The following is a 24,644-nucleotide window of genomic DNA, read 5'->3' on the forward strand; positions in this document are numbered from 1 at the left end:
ACATTCAAAACAAGTAAAGAAAACAAAGGAATAGCTGGAGATATTAAAGTATCCAAAACATCTAACTAAGTGAAATGGTGAAGTAAATCCTTCCATCTTGACAAAATGCTTCAACAAAAAAGTCATCTCCACCGGTTAACCTGTAAAAAAGTGATCCACTATCAAAACAATAATCAAACTCAACTAAAACTTCCACCATTTAACCTATAAATAAAGCAAGGACTAGTTACATCATTCACAACTACGTAGCCACATCCACATATTTTGTGGTGAGTTAGAGGAAACATGGCTTCAATGATGCACTAGACAAAAATTTAATATCAAACTTGTAAGACAGAGAGTATCTTACATGTATTGGTATGTAGATAGTTGGAAAAAGCATGAGTCTTCATTGCCTACATTTAAACCCGAAGAGTATAAATGTACCATGTCTTCAATTAGGCGAGCATATCCTTTGCGGCTGGTTGTATGTGGAAGTAGTTTCTTCCTCATGTTTTGATACTTTTGACTCCTTTCCTAGTAAAAAAATTAAAGAAAGCACCATATGCATAAACATGGAGTACATAAACGAGTGATTCCAATAGGTTTTTAAGTTATTTATACCTGAAAAACTAGACTTGTTTTCTCCCTTACAAAAGCTGGACTTCTTCAAGTTCCAGCATCTTCTCTCCATCGATGACACGCTGACATAGCCTATTAAAGAAAAGACACAAACTAAGTAGCGCATTTCTAGGAGCTTTTTGGCAACAACCCTCTCAAGACTACTGGTAGTAACTGTTGCATGAGTACATGGCAATCATGAGACTTCAAGCCCATGATTTTGCAGTAAATAATTTCAACCTCTTTGTTATTGATGGCTTTTGATTCCTATCTTTCTCTGCATCATGCTATTTTTGCCATATTGGATTTGAATAATGAACATTTTTTTTATCATCTTTTTTTAACTTTACAAGTAGTTTGATCTATAGTTTCATTCCTACTTTTGTTTTAGGAGTAGTCTAGAGCACGTTGTCCTTGTTCTAAAATTAAGTATTTCAGAAGTCCAATATACTCTCTCTTACAGAAACAAAAGAGTGAAAACAATCATCATGTAGAAGAAGTGCCAAACGGCCAAATAAACTTACAGAACCAAAAGAGTGCAAGAACCCCCCAAAGAAATATAACAGACCTTGGTGCTTTCTGGATATCACCGATGTTGGTTTTCCGCTACAAATCTGTCCAAAAGAGTGCAAGAACCCCCCAAAGAAACATAACAGACCTTGGTGCTTTCTGGATATCACCGATGTTGGTTTTCCGCTGCAAATCTGTCAAAAGCAAAAACTTGTCACAAACTATTCTGTCATTTACAAATCTGTCAAAAACAAAAATTTTATGACCTAGAGATTGTGGGTTTTTTCTTGACGTGGCGGCAGAACCCTGGTTCTGCTCTTTCCTTGGCAGCCAGTTCTTGGATCTGTGGCTCTGTGTAGTAGTCAGAGCGCCGGAGCTTCGGCATTAGAGCCTCAATGTCTGCACCATGCTCATACACAATAGCAGCCCCGCCAGCTCTGTGCCCACTTAGGTCATATAAGAATCCCCCTTCTGAATAGTATGGTCATCATGTACTTCATTAGATTTCTAGTTCACTTTGACAAGATTGACTTTCTCCTGAACAAGACCATCTTCACGTAAATCTTCTGCAACAATAAACAGAATTCAATTGGATATTAGCTAAGCACTTCCGAAGATTAACAAAAGAGAACAACATTAGTTTTTTTTTAAGAAAAAAAACAAAAAAACAAAAAAACCAAGAAACAAAAAAAAAAAAAAAAAAAAAGAGAGAGAGCACACAAAAGACAAGAACAAAGCAAAAGAAGGAACCAGTGACCACTAATCAATCCTCCATTAGCCTCCAAACACTCAATCAATTACAGAAGCATATATGATAAACACATCATTTGTTTCTAATAACCATACCCAGAAATTTGATAAACACTTGTCAATAATAGCAGGAAACACCAAACACTCAATCAACTACAGAAGCATATATGTTCAAACCGAAGGTACCAAACTAGAAGGAGCTACATATATAATAGAATCAATATTGTTGGAGTGTGTTTCCGCTTAAAGTTGAGGTTGATATTAAGATCATTAGTCATTACTAACCTAACCAATGGCGATAACAATACCAGAAGTAATCCACATAAACTTTCAAATGGAGACAGGTAAAAGTGTTCCAAGAACTATATCTAGTGTCTGCAATTTATGTCATTCTAACTTTTTCAGTTTCTTTGAAGAACCAAGGGCCGAAAGAGCCAGAAACAAAACTTGGTTGTTAAAAATGCCAACAAAAATGTAATTTACTGGACAACAAGACCATAAATAAATGTAATGTATACGTACAAATTCCCAGACAAGCCCACTGCACCCCCAGTCGTATTGGCTACCAAAGGAAGAAAAATATACAAGTCAGCAAAATCAAAATGTTAAGACTGTACAATCGAACAAAAATATAGTACACTTAACTCACCTGGTTGACTAGGCTCCTGCATCGCGTCACACTTGTAAGAGAATGCAACAACAATTCATGCAAACAATATTCATACACAGACAAAAATTATTATAAAACTTATTATCGCCTTTAAAATTAGTGAATCCGAGAATCAGGCCACAAAATTAATGTAACCAGTTATGGAAATCGAAAAAGACTCACCAAACCCAGAACTCTGAGCTCCAAAAGGAGAAGTAGAAGTGCCAAAAGGGCTGCTGCCAAAGGCAGAAGTTGATTTGCCAAAAGCAGGCGAGGACGTAAAGTTGAAGGATGGAGTACTCGAGGCACCAAACGCACCGATCTGCAACAAAAATTTTATGACCTAGAGATTGTGGGTTTTTTTCTTCAACTACGGAATTTCATAGAAAACAAAAATCTAACCAAAAGCACCGATCTGCACATAGAGAAGAACGAACGATTTAAGGAGAAAGAAGCCCAAAAAATCAAGGCATACCTTCGTATCTTCTATAAAAACCCAAACTGGCATCTTCTATAAAAACCCAAACGAATCGATCTGCAGAGAAGAACGGACGAAGAGAAGGATCGAGTGATGCACAATGGGATGGAAGGATTTTTGGGCGCGGTAGCTTCTTTTTTTTTTTTTGGCTGGCTGGGTGGGTTTTCTTCGAGTGACTGGGGAAACTTTGGGAAAATGGCTTCTCGGGAAGCTACAGGAGAAAACCAAACAGGGATTGAAATTTGTTTCAATTTTCGGGGGGAAGCAGAAGCGGGAATTTGGATTTACGGGGGAAGCCATTTTCACCAAATTAAATTCTAATATATATATATATATATAAAACATTACCGCCAACATATTTCATGATTTTTTAATATATATATATACACTCAAAATAACTTTTATGAAACGCTATAAAATTCAAACAAAATAAGTTTTAATAGCGGTTTTTCAAAAACGCTATAACTAAAAGTTATCAAAAGTCCATTCTGTTGTAGTGGCAAAAGCTGATTTTAGTATTTAGTAAATCTATTTAAAAGTACTTTTTGAAGAATTTTTCAAGAATTTAGCCAAAATCAGAAGCAGCCTACAGACAACTTTAGCTTTTAGTTTGTGCGGGAATCAATTAATGAAACTTTCATAATACTCATAATACCTCTAATAAAATTTAAAATTTACAATCTTCTCAATCTAAAATTCACACTCGTAATATAATATAATATAATATAATAGTAATATTGTAACAAATAATATCATAATTATATTAATAACTCTAATATTATCATTTTATCATATATATTATAATTATTTTAATAATATGATATTATAATTATAATATGATATTGTAATTATTATTTTATAACATATTATATATTATATTGTATTGATATAATTAAACTTATTATATTAATAATATTACAATAATATTATTACATTATATTATATTGATATAATTATATTTATTATAATATGATAATATAATTATAGGCAAGGTCTGAAATTGGTAACTGAAGAAGACTTTTTCCTTTTTGTGTTTGCCTTTTGGCCTATATTAGAGTCTAGCATTAATTAATTACCATTAATTTCTTGCCAACAGTAGTGTTACTAAGTGGTGTATATGTTAGAAATCACCAAAACTTATTATAGCAACATACTTTTAATTCTGTAGTCGTAATTTCTGTTTGTCATATTTATGGGTAATCTATTTGTATGATTGTATAGCATCACTAGATCTATAGTAATAAACTATTTTTATACATATTATATTATAGTATAATATAATATAGTTGTAATTTTTAACTATCCACAACAATTCAACCTTATAATTTACCAAACGCTATTATACTGATTTTGTAACCAGCACAGCTACTATAATTATAGTTTACCAAACATTCAGTTGCTTTTTATAACAGCTGCTTCTTCCTTCAGCACAGCTAAAAGTAATTTTTCCAAAATCTACAACTCTATCAAACTAAGCCTATGTCTATTTTGGTAATTAAACATACATAATAAAATCAATCTTATAGTTTGTCAAACATCATGATACTACTTTTAGAACTAACAACACTTTAAAAATTATAGTTTACCAAACACTCTGTTACTTTACAGAATAGCTACTTTTTGCTTCAGCACAGTTACAAGCAATTCTTTTAAAATCTACAGCATTACCAAATTGGTCTTTAGCCATCTAGTTAAGTGATAACTGAGACTCCTCTCTAATTTAGCCATCTAATTAGGTGATAACTGAGACACCTAATTAACTGAGAATTCATTAAGCTTTAGGCTCACTCAAATGGCTTATACTATTCTAGTGTAATCCTTTGAAAATATATATATATATATATATATATATTTTTTTAATATCTTTTTAACGTTAAATCTTATTACTACTATCATGTTTGCAGATTTCTACTAATATGGATAGTTAAGCTTTGTTTGGTATGGGGGTTCAAACCAGAGTGATTCTAGTTTTAATTTTAAAACTAGAATCATGATTCATTATTTTGGGTCCAAATCATGGTTATGAAACCAAAACCAGAATCATGAGTTTGAACCACCCAAAATCAAGGGGGAGGTGGTTTTAGAATCATGGGTGATTCTGGTTTAAAACATCACATCAGGGTTCAAACCTTGAATCAAAACCATCATAACCAAACATTGATTCTGGGTGAGTCAAATCAAAACTACTTTTGACTTTTTATAAACAAACACTGATTTAAACCAGAATCATGGTTCTGAGTTCTAGAACCCTCATATCAAACGTGCTCTTAGTTTTGGATAAAGTTATTAAAATTTTCCCTCCGTTTCATTTTGAAACATTTTCAAAAATTTCCCCCTATATAACTACATTTCATCAATTATTTTTATTTAGAAGTCAATAACGGCTCTTATTCCTTGTTACAACTAGTCTTATTTTTGTTATTGTTTTTAAGTGTCTTTGATTCCCTAAAAGAGTTTACTTTCCTATGTATTAAATAGAGGTCGGTAATGAAGGCCTCGTTCATTTCACCGATTCGAGTTTTCAGTTTTAAGTTTCTATAGTAAAAAGCTCTAAAAAAATGTCACATTTAACTTTTTTTGCTACAGTGAAAAACTCTCACAAAATATCACATCTCAACTCGAATTGAAAACTCGAATCCGCAAAGTGAACGAGACCGAAGGCTTTCCTTCCTTATTCTCTTTTACTAAAATAAAAAATCAACCTTAATTGAATATTGCAGTCCTTCAAATACATGAGCTGGAAATTTGACTATGATTTCAAGATGAGTATATTTTTCTATTTATTTTCTTTAATAATGCCACTAATTTAAGATATGTCTTAACTATTATTATTATTATTATTTTTATTTTTCAGGCTTGTTTTATACTTGACTTTTCATTCTCACATAAAAATTATAGTGTCTTATAATTATTATTATTTTTTTTTTTCCTTTAGACAGTTTGATAAATCTTTCATGTGTTGTTTTTGCTATACATGATTTATACTTATTTGCTTTTTGGACAGAGAGAGACATTTGAATGCATGAATACCTTCCACTATTGATTGTTGTATTTGTATCTATTGGGTAGTACTTAATAGGTACTTTTATCTACTAAAAAAAAAAAAAAAAACCTCTTCAATTGGCGGCAAAAACCCCTTCTAACTAGCAAAACCTAGTCCTATCTCCTCCCTTACTCTGGCGCTGTGTTTCCTCTCTCTCTCTCTCTCTCTCGCCGACTCTGCAATTGAGTTTCATCATAACCAAGTAACTCTAACAGGTATAGCAATTTTATTACGATTCTTCTGTTTGGGGTTTAATTGAGCCTGGGGATTTTCTGACATTTGAATCCTAATTCACAATTGTTTTACCCTCTCTTAAATCCCGTCTCGCTTGTGTTTCGTTTTTCGTTTCAATTTGATGAATCTCCATTTCATTTCCTACAGTTTTCTTGCACAAAAAAGGAAAAAAGTTGGGACTTATTATCGCATGCTTTGAAATCCAAAAAAAAAAAAAAAAAGAATACTTGCACACCCAGAATATACACACACACTTTCATTTTCAGGTTTATATCTGGTCCCATTGTCAACTTGTAAGCAACTTTATACTCCTACATATGATTGTAACTTCTGTGTCTCTAATATTATCATTATCTTATTCGTCATTTTTCTGGTATGTGCTTCGTTTGTTTGTTTCTTTGCTTATGAATATATTTCTGGCCTTTTCAATTGATCCTTTTCCAGAACTGTGTGATTTTTAATTCTCTTTTTCTGCCCTTATGAGTGATTATACTAGTATTTTAATGTCCATTTTCGTTTTTTCTTGGCCTTTGAATCGAAATTTGTATATGTGCAGTTATACGTCTGATTTCCCTAGTGGGTTTTTGTCTTTGAAGTAGAATTCGTGCAGAAATGTGCTTTCTAAACATATTCTCTTTCACTTAATGATTATCCTGGTGTTAAACGTATTTACCAATGTTTGTTTTTTATTCTCTTGTTTTTATATAGTGTCTTTCTCTTCGAATGTTATGCATTTTGCTAGTCATTATTGATGTTTTTTGACATTGGGATTATAAATTGGTATTGTACAGTGTAATATCAACCTTTTCAAGAATCGGTTTTGTTGTTTTTTGTAATCACAGAGCATTGTTGTTATAATTTTCCCGTGAGTTTTTTGTTTATCTTTCTTTCTTTGTTTTATGTTCTTTTCAGAATCTTCTTCTTTTTAGTTTTTACATAACTATATATGTTTCCTCTTGGATACCATATCTATTATAAGTTTTGATATTTCTCATTGTTCTCTTTTAAGAATACCCTCACTTTCCTCTACCAATAACAATTTTTCCAGTATACTTGTCATTATTGATAGCTTCATAAGGTTTCTTACAACAATTGTATTTTGTAGAAAGCTATTTAAAAAGAATTATGTTTTGCGGTTATCATGATTATTATTTAATTTAAATTTTTTAAAATTTGTTCTTATTTTCAAATGCTTAGTCATATAGAGTTATTCATGTTTTATAATTATATATAGGATTAATTACAAAAATTCCCCCTGAACTATGACTCGTGTAACACTTTGCCCCCCGAATTTTAAAAAGTAACATCTGTTCTCTTGAGCTTCATTCCGTTAACAATTTTACCCCTTCTGTTATATTAAGTGACAGAATTTGCCACGTGTCACTTATTTAGTTATTCTTAATGAGAATTGAGTGCGCAGTTACACTTCTACTCTCGTAGTCAGATAATTCCCTATTTTTACTTTTAATATGACAAAATTAAAAAAAAAAAAACGAATTTCTCCTGAAAACTCCCTCATTCCCATTCGTTCCCTTCCCATAGGGCTCAAATCTTTTCCACTTCTTTCTAGTTTGTTCCCCTACTCTAATGCGGATTAGCTTCCATTCTCCTACTGGATCACGTGGGTTAGCTTCTTCGACATTCTTTTTGCATTTTGTTTTGGATGCTTTGCTGAATAGAAGATCGTGGTTGCTTTTGGGATTTGTTCTTTGTTTCGGAGATCAGATTGAGTGCTTTGCTAAAAACATTTCTTTGATTTTAAACCTTTTTCTTGTTCTTTGTTTTTTGAAATCAGATTAGGAATTTGCTAGGTATTCATTTTTGTCCTTCGATATTCTAATATCCATTTCTCTTTATTAGCATTAATTTCTTTTCTTTAAAAAAAAAAAAAAAAAAGGTTGTGTTTTAGTTGGGTTTTATTTGAATTTTCTTCAAAATACAAAATTTAAATAGGTTTTAAAATCCAAAAAGAGAGAATTACCAAAATATCCTTAAATTAGTGAATTTCTGTTGAAAAACTTAACAGAAGGGGCTATTTTGTTAGCGTTTCAATCCTCAGGGGAACTGATGTTCCTTTTTAAAGTTCGGGGGGTAAAGTGTTACACGAGTCATAGTTTAGAAGGGATTTTTGTAATTAATCCTATATTGTATTGTTACTCATACATATATAGCTTTTATTTTTGAGTTTCATTTCTTTTTGGTTTAGTTTAGTTTAGTTTTTTTTTTTTTTTTAAGGGTGTAAAGGCCTTTTCAAAATTTGTATGGGGATTAGTCTCTTTTAACAAGATTATTATGTCTTTATGAGAGTTTTATAAGTCTCTTTATGGGAGTTTCAATAGTTATTTGAAAATATTTCTTAAGTTGATGCAATAACCTTTTAAGTGATGACCATGAGCGGGTATGGATAATTTTTAAGCAAAGGAAAGCTTTAATATTGGAACTTTCATTTTTCAATTTCTTTCAAGAATATGCTTATTCTTATACTCAATTCAAAATTATTTTTGTCCTCATATTTTGTGATGGCTTCATTATCTTCAAAGATACTTGGATTCTGTTTGTCTAAATCTCCAATTTGTGGAGTTTGATGCATTGACGATCATCCAAACTGTGAAGATTTTTTTCTTTTTGTAATGAATTTAGAGTAATATTGTCAAATGCATCTAGCCTATTATCTTTTCCCAGGGGCTAAGTTATGCTAAGTGTTTTGGGAAGCTAATAAACCAGCCCATTTTTTGGCTACTTATGCTCTTACAAATGATGAGCTTTTTTGGTTGGAGAAATCTCCTCCTATAGAAACTGTTATTGTATCAAATGCTTATTGTTTACAATAACAGCTTCTATTCTTAAAAAAATAAAAACCTAATCCCCTCTCTAGTTCACACTTTCTCTCTCTCTCTCGTGCTTCCTTCGTTACACGTTCTTATTTCTCCCTCAATTTCCCCTTAACCCACGCGCCGTTGTCTCTCTCTCAGTCTCTCCTCACTCCGTTGCCGCCAATATGCAAGCTTGCAGTGGAGCTTATGCTGCAGTGACGGGCACACTCCAACAGCTCTTTTGGAACAACAAGACAACGCCTTTTCCTCACAACTTCCAAATCAAAACCGCCTCTTCCAAACCCATCAAAGCCTCTCATGTTGAAGCCACTCTGGTCACCGGACGACCGCCCCCCTTTGTCTCCGTTAATGGTATTGTTATATATATATATATATATATTTTTTTTTTTTTTTTTTTGGTTAGACAACTCTTCTAATTTAGTCATTCGTTATTTAGGATTGTGTTGTGTTTTAATAGGATTTATGGACTATGGATTAAGTGAGGATTAAGTGAGGCTGATCTTGAGGTGCATGCGATTGTTGATAAGGAGAAGGAGCGTCAGTTCAGAAGCCTTGAGCTTATTGCTTCCAAGAACTTTACTTATCGTGCGTTATGGAGACTGTTGGCTCCTGCCTCACTAACAAGTATTCTGAAGGCTTGCCTGGTAAGAGGTAAAATCCGCTTCTGATGCCCAAACAAATGTGTATATAATATGTTTATATATGGAAAGAGGCTTATTAAGATTTCACCAACGATCGATCATATGTGTAACATATAGAAGTAGACGGGTAACATGACTTTGTAAAGGCACAAGGAATTTATTTAATTGTTGTTCCAATGAATAAAAATCATGTTATAATCCTTATTTCTACATGTTACAGTATAAAATCGGTCCCTACTGAAGATTATGTAAACTGTTGCAGAAGTCTGCTTTAGTATGAATAATGCTAGGCGTACTAATTTTGTTAGCCAATTGAGGTTGTAAATTAGACTTGTTACTTTTTTTAGGCGGGTGCTATTAGTTTGAGGTGATAATTATATGAATGTCATACATGTCAGGTACTATGGAGTCAATGAATACATTGATGAGCTTGAGATTCTGTGCTAAAAGAGGGCCTTGGATGTTTTTCACTTGGATACAAAGAATGGGGTGTTAATGTTCAGCCCTTGTCCGGTTCTCCATCTAATTTTGAGGTTTACACTGCAATTCTTAACCCCCATGACCGAATAATGGTGAGTTGTTGTTCTAACGTTGGTTTAGTTTTCTTGTTACCATTTGTTCGTCTTTGAAATGAATGTATGATATTATAATTTGTGCATGTCACTTAGGGTTTGGACTTGCCCCATGGAGGACACTTGTCACATGGATTCATGACGCCTAAAAGACGAGTTTTGGGTACATCAATTTCTTTTGAGGCCATGCCTTACCGGCTTGACGAATCTACAGGTGCTTGTTTGTTATACTTTATGAGATATATGTCAATCGCCTTGTTTTATTTTCTAAAAGAGTAGAATGATTGTTGTATTAGTTTAGTGGTGGATTCTAACTTTTTTTTTTGGGTTAAAATTTGAAACATGCCTTGTTGATTATGACATGCTTGAGAAAACTGCTACTCTCTTTCGACCAAAACTCATTATTGCTGTGCTTTAATGAAGTCTTAGGGATTTTTTTTTTCTTTTGGGAAAAGGCATAGTACATCAAAGCTCATATCCGGACACACTCCAACAAAATGGGATAGTTGAACGGAAAAATAAACACCTCTTAGAAGTCAATAGGGCGTTGTTGTTTACTAATAATGTTCCTAAGTATCTTTGGGGAGAAGTTCTTTTAACCGCAACATACCTTATAAATCGCATGCCTAACAAAATCTTGAATTTTTGGACTCCTTTACCCACTTCTAAGTTGACAACCGATTTACCCTTAAAAAGTATTTGGGTGTAGTGCATTTATTCATATACATGACCAGAACCGTGAAAAGTTAGATCCTCGAGCTAAGAAGTGTGTATTTGTAGGCTATGCTCCGACTCAAAAAGGGTACAAGTGTTATGACTCAAGTTCCAAAAAAGTGTTTGTTACGATGGATGTCACTTTTTTTGAGTCAACCGTTTTTTGGTACTCATCTTCAGGGGGGGGAGGGAATAAATGAAGATTCAGAATTTTTTGATATTGTTCAACCCGTAACAAAAAGCACAAGTTTTTTAATAAATACGTTACTGAGTGAATCAAGGAAATGAGATTGAAACTTCTCAACACTGTCAAGAGTCTACACCTCAGATCGTTCATAACTCCATCGAAGTTCCAGGTAATCCTCATATAGTACCCACCGCATAAGTTTACCTAATCCTGAGCCTATTCATTCCGAACCTAACATATCTTAACTTGATCTTCCAATTGCTAAATGTAAAGGTGTCAGAAGTTGGGTAGTGTCCCATGTCCAATTTTGTATCCTATCTGTCACCAATGTTTTCCGCATTTACCTCACAATTGTCTAGTGTGGAGATTCCAAAGAATGTGCAGGATGCTTTAAAGGTGCCTGAATGGAAAGAGGCTATTCTTGAGGAAATGAAGGTTCTTGAAAAAAATGGGACATGGGAAGTAATAGAGTTGCCAAAGGAAAAGAAGACAGTTGGCTGCAAATGGTGTTCACAACAAAATACAGATCAGATGGATCTCTAGAAAGATACAAGGCACGCCTAATAGCTAATGTTGGAAAATACGGCATCGAGTGTGCAACGGAATTTTAAAAAATTTAAATCAATGCCAAAGCCAATCAAGAACATGTTCATGATGCAATATAACATAAATATTAAAAATCTAAATCATACCTTTTGAGATTTAGGAAACTGCACGTCTGACAGATTAAAGCGTTCCAAACATCAACCGGAAGAGCCTCAACCAACTAGTATTCTTTGCTATTCTCGTTTCCACGATCGGAGTGCGGGTGGACACACGTCGTTCAATCTCCTCTTGGTATTCTTGAACTCCTTCCAATCACAAGATAGTCAAAAGAAAAATCGTTCTTGAGAATTAAACAATTTTTCCTCTCAGGAATCTTTTGTCAATAGCTTCTAAAAAGTCTCTTAAGTGATCTAATGAATAATGTGACTTAATAGGCTATTTATAGTGTTTAGGAAGTTATATTTCCGTAACAATTAGGTTTTTTAAAGTTTATCTCGCTTACAGAGTCGGTTTCGTCACGTCAACACGCGTTACACGTTACAACCGGTCGATCGGTGACAGAGACGTTATAACTCATCGGTCGACCTGTCTTCATGAACCGGTCTACCCGACCGGTCGACCTGTCTGAATTAGCTAAACTTGTTTTCCTAGTTTTTCAACACGGAAAACTTGCATAGAGCCTCAATTTTGATTCAAGTAATGCAATAGAGAAGTTGCCTAATCAAAATAGTCATATAATAGTCTTCCCATATTAAAAAACTCTTAAAATAATAATTCAACCAATTTATTTAGAATTAATTTATCAATTAATTCACCCGATAAATCACTCATGAATTAAGCAATCTCATATTAACTTTGAACTTCTTTTACGGAAATAACACAAGTTACTAATATGTAAGAAATACACTGTATCGTTACAGGAAATTATGTGAGTTAACAAAGGGACCCGGTGGACATATATAAATCAAGCTCCTATAATCACAACGTTACTTGTAAACCAACAAGTATGTCTCATGAATATAAAACTCTAGCGCTACTCCACTAAAAGTCTAGAGCTGCACTCTCGATTTATATAGCGTATTTACAAAGTTCTGAATAACTCTCGTCCATGACTCAATATATTAGTGTGTCATCCCCATAGGATATCCATAATCGACTTGAGGTCAAGTTCCGTTTTACCTTCCCGATTACATTTATCTTATGTTCTATTATCACACCATCGGAAAATCACTATTCGTACCATTACAAATAGTAAACCATTAGATAACACAGAATAATCTAATGGCCGAGCGCTCGTATTTTTCAATCCACAGATAATGCATAAGAGGATATCATTGATTCTTTGTAAGAGCTATGGATTTCACTATCTATGAATAACGAATCTACGCATACACGAGTCATACCCTCAATGTACCGGTAAGCGTACATTTACATAATATCAGGATGTCTCCCTTTAATTAACTCCAAACTTTCTTGTTGTTGCCCTTCAAGTTTCCCTTTCTCTACTCAGTTTCTCAGATCCCACTTCTCACCTTGAAATAGACTAGGACCATGATTTAAGTGCAATATGCTATAAATGAAAGTAAAATGTGAAAAAGACAAAGAAAAACACACACAAAACAAGCAGCACGCAATAGAAACTGAAGATTTTGAGGAAGAATAATCTTCTCTATTTTCTCATTGAATTAATCGGTAAACAATACACACTTATATACACGATTTACATAACCTAAGAAGATAATAAATCCCTACAAATAGGGGAAATCTGAATAGGGGAAATCTGGATTCTCTAATCCATGGATTTTCTCCTATAACTACTCCTAAATATACGAACTTTAGAGGGAAATTCCACTCCCCCTCAAGTTGTACATATTGTACATGCCTAACTTGTTGCACAGTTCCTCAAAGTTCGGTCCTGGGAGTGCCTTTGTCAAGATGTCTGCAAGTTGCTCCCGGGTAGAAGTGTAGACCAACTGCACTTCTGAGTTTTCAATCTTCTCTGCTATGAAATGCCGATATATCTCCACATGTTTCGTTCTATCGTGATGAACTGGATCCTTTGCGATACTAATAGTAGCCTGATTATCGCACTTCAGTGTCACCGACTTCTCAAACTCCAACCCCAACTCGGTCATAACTCTCCTGATCCATACTCCTTCACAGATTGTTACTACTAATGCTCTTAGTTCAGCCTCTGCACTGCTTCTGGAAACCACAGTCTGTTTCTTACTTCTCCATATTACAAGGTTTCCCCAGACTAGAAAGCAATACCCTGTGGTTGACCTCCTATCTATCTGGCTTCCTGCCCAGTTTGCATCAAAGTATAGAACTAAATCTTTGCAACCATTTTTCTTAAACAATAACCCTTTTTCAGGGATCATCTTCAGATACCTGAGAATTCTGTACACAGCCTCCATGTGTTCCTCCATTGGATGGTTCATAAACTGACTTACCATACTCACTGCAAAGCTAATGTCAGGCCTAGTATGGGAGAGGTAAATGAGCTTCCCCACTAGACGTTGATATCTTCCTTTGTCTACTGGAGTTCCTTCCTCTTCACGCCCTAACTTCTTTGTAGAGTCCATGGGGTGCTTGCAGGTTTACATCCTAGCATACCAGTCTCTTTGAGTAAATCCAAGGTGTATTTGCGCTGAGAGACAACTATTCCCTTCTTTGATCGAGCCACTTCCATGCCTAGAAAGTACCGTAGAGGACCAAGGTCTTTTACTTCAAATTCTTTAGCCAAGGATCGTTTAATCTTCAATAACTCTTCCTCATAATCTCCGGTTAGGATGATGTCATTAACGTACACAATGAGAATGGCTAATTTATTCTTGGGAGAGCGCTTTATAAAGAGTGTGTGATCAGTTTGACACTGAATATAGCCATGTTCTTTTACCGACTGTGAGAATCTACCAAACCATGCTCATGGAGATTGTTTAAGTCCATACAGAGACTTCAATAACCTGCACACCTTATTGTTGCTGTTGCTTATTTGTAGACCCAAGGGGACTTCCATGTAGACTTCCTCTTCGAGATCTCTGTTAAGGAAGGCGTTCTTTATATCAAGTTGATGAAGTTGCTAGTCTAAATTCGCTGCTAATGAAAAGAGTATTCGAATGGTGTTAAGCTTTGCAACAGGAGCAAAGGTCTCCTGGTAATCAACACCATAGGATTGGGTAAAGCCTCTTGCTACTAACCGAGCCTTGAGCCTTTCAATGCTTCCATCTGCCTTGTGCTTCACCGTAAAGACCCATTTACAACCCACCTTTTTCTTTCCTGCCGGGAGTTCAGTGATGGTCCATGTTCCATTCCTTTCCAAGGCCATAATCTCCTCTTGGACAGCCTGTTTCCAACCTGGGTGACTCAGGGCCTCTTGAATGTTTGCTGGAATTTGTACATTATCCACCCTTGAAATAAAGGCTCTATAGGATGGAGAGAGACCTGCATATGATATAAAATTCTTGATTGGATGTTGAGTGCAGGTTCGATTACCTTTCCTTAAGGCAATAGGTAGTTCCAAATCATCTATAGTCTGAGTCTCATGTAACCCTTTTTGTTCCGGCTCATTTCAACCTCCTGTACTAGTTTCTACAGTCATTGGATCCGGTTCAGATTCCTGGACAGGTATGAGATGTGCCAAGTTCTCAATCTCCCCGTGAGGTTGTTTTTTCCTCCTGGTGTATACCTGGAGTTCTTTAGTTATTGGACGGGGCTCAAGGAGGGACTGGGAGGATTAGCCGATGGTTGGCCTGGACTGAATGGAGATGTTTCTGGCTGATTTGATGGTACACGGACTTGACTGGACATAGGACTAGACTCTGCATTTTGTGGCTGTATAGTTGGGCCGATTTCAGGCTGTTCTAGCAAGGAATCCCAACTCCAAAGTTGAAGTTCTTTTTATTTATTCTCCCCCTGAATTTCAGTTTTGGAGAAATAAGGAATTTTTTCAAAGAATGTCACGTCCATTGTGTCATAGACTTTTCTTGTGTTGGGACAAAAACACTTATAACCTTTCTTGTTTGTGGAATAACCAATGAGGACACATTTTATGGATTTCGGGTCAAGTTTACTCCTGTTTTGAGGGTATATGTGGACGAAGGCAGAACACCCAAAGATTTTGAAGGGAAGGTCAAAGGAAAGGACACGAGTATGAGGGAATATGTCAATAAGGGCTTGACATGGTGTACCAAATTTTAGAACACGAGATGGCATCCTATTGATGAGATATGCAAAGGTAAGAATGGCTTTCCCCCAAAGATACTATGGAACACCAGTAGAAAACATGAGGGATCGGGCTACTTCCAACAAATAGTCGCCTAGAGCTGAATAGAAATATTCTCGAGCATTGTCAGACTTAAGAATTTGGATTTTGGTACTGAATTGTGTTTGGACCATGGAGTTGAATGCTTGAAATATTCTATCAACTTCTGACTTTTCTTTTATAAGAAAAACCCAAGTGAGTCGTGTATGATCATCCACAAACGTCACAAACCACCGTGCCCCATTAATATTTTTTATTCGAGCAGGTCCCCATATATCACTGTGAATCAATGCGAATGGTTTTGATGGACAATAAGGCACATTTGGATAGATAGAACGAGTGTGTTTTGCAAGTTGACAGATCTTACAGGTAAAAAAATTTGGATTTTTATTGATGAATAAACGAGGGAATAACTTTTCAAGATACATAAAGTTTGGATGACCTAACTGATAGTGCCATAACATGACTTCACTATCGTTATTGACACTAGAATTAAAGACATACTTTGGACTGAAAATACTAATTGACTGACTCTTAGGAAGGTTTCTGCCCCCAACTAAAGCTTCTCCAAGTTGGGTGTCTTGAAGAGATAAAGTCCCGAGCACATCTCAGCACTGTCAATCCTCTTCCTCGAACCCAATTCCTGAAAAACACACATTTGGGAGAAATTTAGTAACACAATGGTGATCACGAGTGAACTTACTGATGGACATTAAGTTGCAATCGAGTTTAGGGACATGGAGCACGGATTTGAGAAGGATTTCGGGTGAGTCGAACAGATCCAATCCCTGCCACCTTAGACAGAGAACCATTGGCAATGCGTATTGTGAGATTGGTATTACTTGGTTGATATTCATGGAAGAGAGACCTATCGCTCGTCATATGGTCTAATGCCCTTGAGTCAATAATCCAATGTCTTGAATTGTTAGCACACACGGAGAGGGCAAATTGTGAATTACCTGCCTGTGCGTGCATGCTTGCGGATGGGGCAGGAGCGGTGTGCTGTGAGAGAGTACTGCTTAGTAGCTTTTGGAGCACTTCAAGTTGTTCCTTGGTGAAGGGGCTTGACTCGGTAGTGACTGGCTTATCCTCGGCTGCAGTGGCTGAATTTGCACAGCTGTCTCTGTCAGAACCTAATCTTGATGGCTTCCAATCAGCAGGTTTGCCGTGTGTATCTTCCAATACGTGTCCTTGGTGTGACCAGTTTTAGCACAGTGATCGCACCACAATCTTCCCTTCCTCTGTTGGCGAGAATCATTCTGATTTGAAGGACGTAACCCACGAGCAGCAAGGGCAGATCCTTCCAACGCAGGAGATGAATGTTGACTACCCATCATGACCTTTTTCCTGCTTTCCTCACGACGAACTTCAGAAAAGGTTTCTCGAAGGCTAGGAAGAGGTTTAGTTCCCATTACTCTGCCTCTAACTTCATCTAGGTTCTTGTTCAAACCCAGTAAAAACTTAAATGTCCTCTTCTGCTCCACTATTTTCCGATACAGGGCGTTGTCTTCTGGGCACTTCCACCCGTGGCTTTCAAACATGTCTAGTTGCTGCTAGTGACGGGTAAGTGTGTTGAAGTATTGTGTCACAGTGAGATCCCCCTGCCGTAGATCGTGAAGGATGGACTCAACTGCGAATAACTCTGATGTATTTTCAGAGCTGGAGTAAGTCTCTCTTGCGGCTTCCCAAATTTTTTGTGCAGTCGCATAGAGAAGAAAATTCTCACCAATATCAACATTCATTGAATTGATGAGCCATGACATAATCAGATGATTTTCAGCCTTCCACTTTTTGTATTCTGGATCATCCTTCTTCGGAATTGGAATCTCCCCTGTTAGATAATCCTCTTTGCCTCTGCCACAAGATGAACATCCGGACTGATTGAGACCATTGGAGGAAGTTTTGCCCATTAAGTTTATGGCTAGTGATCAGGGGTGATAGATTTTCAGAATTTCCGGAATGTCCAAAATTTGAAAGACCGGATGTCTGATTTGAATGAGAAGAGACTTCAGAGGTAGAGTTGGTTGTTTCGGGAGCCATGGTTGTGCCTGGCTATGAGGGATGGTTGGGAATGACGGTTAGGGTTTTTTCAGAGAAAAAGAAACCGGGTCTCTGATACCATGAAGATTTTGAGGAAGAATAATCTTCTCTATTTTCTCATTGAATTAATCGGTAAATAATACACACTTATATACACGATTTACATAACCTAAGAAGATAATAAATCCCTACAAATAAGGAATAAAACCAGATCCTCCTAAACTTACGGGATCTGAATAGGGGAAATCCGGATTCTCTAATCCACGGATTTCCTCCTATAACTACTCCTAAATATACGAACTATAGAGGGAAATTCCACAGATACCAACCATTTTCAGAGTCTTTTCTCAAGCTTGAAGTGTTGATAACGCAGCCTCCCTAAACAAACTACACAAGAATTTGTCTACCTGAAACTAAAGATGAGAACTAAACATAGGTACGTCTCACATAATTTAGGCATAAAACCAAAATGAACAATAACCAAAAGCTAGTTGCTTACCTGCATGCGTGTTCTCACATGTTCAACGAGTGCCAAATCGCTAGCAACTAAATGGAGAAAAGGAGCCATGTTTGGTGCATTCTTGATACTAAGCTCCTCTAACAAGTTGCAAAATATTCTAAGACTGCAAATGATGAAAATTTTCTTTTAAAATCAAAATGAACAATGGCAGAAAAGCATACACAGTGATTTGGAGAAGCTGCACTCAATGTTTCTGGATCTTCGAAGCATGGGGGCAGTATCCACTTACAACTACCATATTGTCCAATACACTAAATTGCCACTCATACACGAGGATTAACTCAACAATATTTGTGGTTAACTATAAGATGGTAAGCTTTCCATTGGCCATTTATTATATGAAAATCGGGAGGAAAAATGTGCTCACGAGTTCAGATGTTTGGAATGCAATAAAATCAACGTCCTTACTGTGTGCATATATATCCATGTCAAAAGGAAGAAGTTTGTATCATGAGGTTAATGGCATGTCATACGCCAACTTTCACAAAAGTTCTAGCCAGCCAAGTATAGCATAAAAATTGGTTCTTCTGAAATGTAAAAACTTACAAAGCAGAAACAGTAAGTAAAAAATTCAGCAACAGCCAACAAGAAAAAAATAACACAGCTCCTTAAAGCGTTTTACAGAGAAAATTGGGTAATCAAGCAAATCACGAATGCCCACAAACAACAGCCAAATAAAGATTTTTGAAATTTAGTTTCCAAAGAAATGGGAGTTTACACACACATATATATATATTGTGAACTGAAAAAAAAAATTAAGGAAACTTAGAACAAAACTAGTTTAAAAGTAACTTTTTGAGAAAGCATAAAGTCACAATCACAATACACCAAGCATCTCGAGATCTTAGAAAATGACAAAACCTCTTTCTAAAGATCAGTCTCCCAAAACCTTATCGTTCTCATATAATCTACCACCAGTTTAAAGCCACTTCCTAACGCACATGAGGAGCAGTTATTTAGATTTTATTTGTATGTTAGGATTTTGACTATCACGTCCTTTTTAATTTATTTAATAATAGAGCTCACATTATTTTCTTCTAATTATTTAGTAGAGAGAATTAATATTTGGAAAGGCAAGAGAAGGCCTCAGAGGGAACAAAGTTTTTTTTTTTTTTTTTTTTTTCCCCCTTTCCCACCAAACGTTAAGGGGGGAAAAAAAAACCAACCCCTTCTTTTTTTTTTTTTTTTTTTTTGTATTTTCTCATTATAGTTTTTTTTTCCTTCATCTTTTCCTTCCTATTTGCAAAACGACTAACGATATTAACAGCAATTATAAATTAAAATTACACTAATATGTTCACCAAAAGACTCATAGTAAATAATAAACCTATTAAAAGTACGAAATGCAACTAAATTAGAACATGTGTCCATAACAATACAATAAAGTGCACCCTGAAAAGTGCACTTAAATAGACATTTGAAAATATACACTGAAAAAAGAATATACATTTATCCTCATGACTCGTGATTTGGCTTTGTGTCTTACGTTTTTGTACATTTATCCTCTATTTCTAAAAAGTGCACCCTCATGCATTCCATTAGTTAATTTTACTAATACATGAAAACGAGTTGTCATTTGAAAATTTACAATGAAAAAATATACAAAACGCAACATATAGTCAACAGGCAAGTCTCGTTGGGGATGCTTTACATGCAAAGATAATTGGCAACGCCAACGTGCAAAGATAATTGAGCCAACGATTGTTTCTTTAATTCTTAAGAGAATCACAATAAAGTTTGTTATACACACACAATAGAAGTGAGTTATTCAGGATGTAATGTGACGGAGAAAAATTTGTATATAGATTTTGTACCTCCTTAGTAGTACTAGTAACTGAATCGAAACCAATGTATGAAAAGAAGACAATTGCAGATCCATCAAACATCCCGTTTATTCCACAGGGAAAATACCTAAAAACAAGACAAGATAAATAAAATGAAACAATAAGTACCCGCTCTGATAAAAAGCAGGATTACCAATGTCAACTGTTGTAACAACCATTTGAAACAAGATTTATTCTAATGAAAGGAAAGAAGTTAATAGAGAAAATGTTAAACAAACGACAATAAGTATATATAGGCTAGAAAGACCACAAGAGAACAGTGACTATTACACAACTAATAGTGCTGCACATGGATCAACCACAATACAAAGTCCAGGAATCGTGTGACGAGCCAAGAAAGTAGGTATGTTGTCCTCACCTCCAAAAACAAGGCCTGATTTGTTTTTGAACAAGTAAAAGAAATTTCAATAGAAAGGAGAGAGATATTATAGATAAGGAGAACAAACTGGGGAGAAGGAAAAAAGAACAAGGCAAACCAAATTCCAATTACACAGCTCAACTATACCAGATTGGGAGTTATTTCACGGGTACAACAACACCACTAATAGTGTACTTTAGTATTAGAGCCCAACTAACCTGCCAAGCAAAAGCACAAGAGCGAACCGATAAGTACCATCATAATTCATATATGGTTGGCCATACACTCTTTTCCAGTCCAGTTGAAAAGCCTAAGAAATTAAATAACAATAACATGTTTTCTTTGTACAAAATTCTGATTGAGGGAATTTCTGGAGCTATAGAATTTAGCAAATCCCATATTTGCCGCTTAGACATTCGGACATTCCTAAAGTCAACAGAAAATGGAAGATGAAAAGTACAAATATGCTTGAGACTCTTGTTCTCATAGATAGGCATAGCTACCAATAAGAACTAAAAGAAGAGCAGAAAAGTAGAGAAAGATAGAACAGTTGTAGATTGGTAACTAAATATACACTTTCGCAAATTAGCATGCTACCATATTTTAGTGGTTCAATTCTGGTAACAAGCAAAAGATCCAGTCATACATGACACACACTCCTATTGGCGGAATACCAATTCGCAAGAACGAGCACCCAATAGTCGATTGATAATCGATGGGACTCCTTAGACAAACTATATGAACGATGATCGATTGTGAATTAGTTGCCATAACGACTATCGACTTGAGAGGTTCGTCAACCAATGATTACATGACACGAGTCTCCAGCCATAATCATCGACCGTCGACCGGAGGTATTGGGAGGCATGGATTGTGTGTCTCCCAATTATATCAAGCGCTCGACTCGAATCAACTAGCACTAAGGGTAACTGATCTCAGTTTCTCACTAGCCGAGAAACTCGGAGAGAACCACTAGCCCCCACTCTTCCACTAAGCATGATGACATGTGTCAAGGTCTAGTTCGAAGCCAAAATCCCAATATGAGTGGGTAGTGAGGTGGCCCACGATTGGAGTCAGTTCAGGGGCCAATTCACCATAAATAGAGAGCGAAGACCTCAGAAAAGGGGGTTACGAGGACGCATGCAGAAGAGAGAATTAGAGTAGGAGATATGAAAAAGAGAGGAAAGCGAGAGATTAAGGAGAAGTGTATTCTGTATTATTTCAATTTGATTGTGAAAAACACTTATTTGGAGTAAACCACTCTAAACCTTGTGTTGGTATCTCCTTATTTGCTTTAGATTTGTTAATTTCTTACATGTTATCACGTTTTAGTAATTTAAACCAACTATCTGTATTTCTGATTGAGAGTGAATCTTCACAGCATACGGGTTCCGACGGTGGTCATAAGTCCCTCAAAATCCTTTGATATCGAAATTGATTTTTCTTATCAATTGATTGCAGGATAACAACAGCTACACCAGACTTTCTTATGCAATCCAAGAAAATAAAAGATATTATTTGTCAAGAAAGCCAGGCTTGCAAATAGCATTTCTCACCTGGCAAAGATCCCTTATTTTAGAGTCCTCCCAACATCCTTTTCACTTTGACAAAGAATCAGAATATCAGATCAATGTTTCACACCAAAAATAACAACCTGCACAACAAGCACTCAAATAAAAAATCAGTAAAGCTAAGTTCTTCAGATTTCCCTCGTTTTATCTCTAATCATAAACATTAAGAAAGAACAATGGCTATGAATGAAAACCCACCAAAAACCTGTTTCGAATCAAGCTCCCTCCTTTTCCACATATCCAAATAGCTCGCAGATCTAAAGAGGTAAAAAATGAAAATGAAGAGAAAAGGTGGAAAAAGGAAATATGATTAGTGTAAAGATGACAGAATATGCACAATTAAGTCTCGTAATCCAAAAAAACAACAAAAAGAGAAAAGGAAAATATAATAAGAAGAACGCTTCTGAAATGGTGCTCTCTTTAAATAAGAAAATGGGATTAAGGAACTTGGGTTGTGTCTTCTTCCTCATCATCTGTGAACCTCGTTATCAGAGGTCTCAGAATCAACATCATCACCAACGATGACAACGACATTGAGGCTTTCTGGCACAGGACCTGCGAGCAGCGATCAGGCTCATGGAAATGGAGAAGAAAAATTGGGATTTGCTCACAAAGCTTTTACCATTTCCTTTTAGATCTCCCCCTTCTCACACGCTTTGCAACAGTAGAGACAATACCCCCACCATCATTCATCCAAATCTATTTTTAGAACCAGAAGCAAGGGGGAAGAAGTAGAGAATGCAAGAGAAACCTGGACTTCAGAACACAATTATGATTTTGGTTGTATCATTCCAATAATTTATGTTTAAACTTGGATCTTCAAGAAAATTCGGTAATCCACATTCTTCAGAAGAAACGAAATCTAATACAAATGCAATGGTTGAAAACCTAAGTACAATATAATATTATTAGGGTAAAAAGGAAAAATATGGTGCATACGTGAACAATAAAGAAATCAAGAAAAGGACATTCTTGCAGCAACTACCAAGAAGCGAAAAAAATAGAAGAAAAATGAGTAAGAGTTGAAATAATACAACCAAAACAGAAGAAAAAATTTGCAAACTGATCCAGTGACTATGAAAAGTATGTATAAAGAACATGTTCCAGTCAATAGACAAAATTTACAAACAGACCCAGTGACAGAAAAGTAATAATAAAGGATACAGAAATATATGAAGTGTATCAGCAAGCAATCATTCCAATGGGTCTTTGACCCTAAAATACTAATCCTCAAAGGAATTTCAAGAAAATAAATAGTTCTTCAGTGACAATAATGATGAGTTAAAAAATATCACAACAAATAAATAGTTCATAATGATGAGTTAATATATAGTTCTTTTATATTACCAACAAATGTCTAAAACAAAGAAGAAGAGATTACTTGTCATTTTTTTTAGTATTACCTTCTCTTGTCATTGTGTGATAATGAATATTTGCCTCTTTGCAACCCCTCATTTTTCAAAGTATAAACACAAACAAAAAATAAAAAATACTCAGTAAGATGTAAATATCAAGAAATAACCAATAAAAAGAAATTAAAAAGGACAAATGTAAAAAAAAAACAATAAATAGAAATTAAAAAGGACAAATGTAAAAAAAAAACAATAAATAGAAATTAAAAAGGACAAATGGAGTCGATTACATACACAAACAAAAATAACAATTTAGTAATTAACTAGCATAGAAAAATAGAGGACTACAACCTAGTCGAACTTTAATAGACAAATAAGTTCAGTAAAGTGGACAAATACAAATGGCAATATGAATAAGGCTACTATTTCTTAATTTATAGAAAAATCAAACCAATACATACAATAAAGAAAAAAGAAGGTAATTGATTTGCCCCCAAATATCAACCGGCTGTGATGTGCTTTCAAGGTTCTACACCTCTCAAACACAAAGAACAATAAACACCCTGGCTAAAGTTTTCACAAACCAGCGGAAGTGATCTTCCAGCTCACGTTAGAAGAAAATAAGAAGAATAACAATCTTCAATCACTCAAGAACAATTCAAAAACTAACTCTTGAATTCAATCTGGGAGCTCACTCGACCAAGGCACCAATTGGCAAAACAATATTCCACTCTTGTGGAAAGTCGTTAGAATAGGATTGTATAGCTGTAGCTTCCTATTTTATAGGGATTTGATTTGTTTCCTGATTTTTCTAGATAAGGAGTTACCTAATATAGGGCTGAAATCAAGGGATTTAAAACCGGCTGTGGTTATCCATAATTGTATATAAATAGTGGCTGTACAGAATTGTTTTGGGGAATAATAAGAATTATTCTTT

At 35.3% G+C, this 24,644-nt stretch overlaps 3 long non-coding RNA genes across 3 annotated transcripts; 1 reads left to right on the forward strand and 2 right to left on the reverse strand.

Annotated features, from left to right (window-relative positions):
* Positions 1-360: 360 nt before the first annotated feature.
* On the reverse strand, positions 361-3,324 carry LOC21403678. Its single transcript, XR_002903143.1, has 8 exons — positions 2,985-3,324; positions 2,693-2,831; positions 2,510-2,540; positions 2,383-2,422; positions 1,377-1,676; positions 1,169-1,304; positions 604-693; positions 361-516 (listed from the first exon to the last, which is right to left on the reverse strand). It is a non-coding gene; the product is annotated as an uncharacterized LOC21403678 (long non-coding RNA).
* A 6,224-nt stretch (positions 3,325-9,548) lies between these two features.
* LOC21403679 lies at positions 9,549-10,612 on the forward strand. The gene is made up of 3 exons (XR_002903142.1): positions 9,549-9,749; positions 10,138-10,311; positions 10,408-10,612. It is a non-coding gene; the product is annotated as an uncharacterized LOC21403679 (long non-coding RNA).
* Positions 10,613-20,648: 10,036 nt separating this feature from the next.
* On the reverse strand, positions 20,649-22,614 carry LOC112093634. Its single transcript, XR_002903140.1, has 3 exons — positions 22,554-22,614; positions 22,341-22,438; positions 20,649-21,002 (listed from the first exon to the last, which is right to left on the reverse strand). It is a non-coding gene; the product is annotated as an uncharacterized LOC112093634 (long non-coding RNA).
* Between the last annotated feature and the right edge of the window lie 2,030 nt (positions 22,615-24,644).

This window comes from Morus notabilis, unplaced genomic scaffold (assembly GCF_000414095.1).
Source record: "Morus notabilis unplaced genomic scaffold, ASM41409v2 Scaffold271, whole genome shotgun sequence".
NCBI lineage: Eukaryota > Viridiplantae > Streptophyta > Magnoliopsida > Rosales > Moraceae > Morus > Morus notabilis.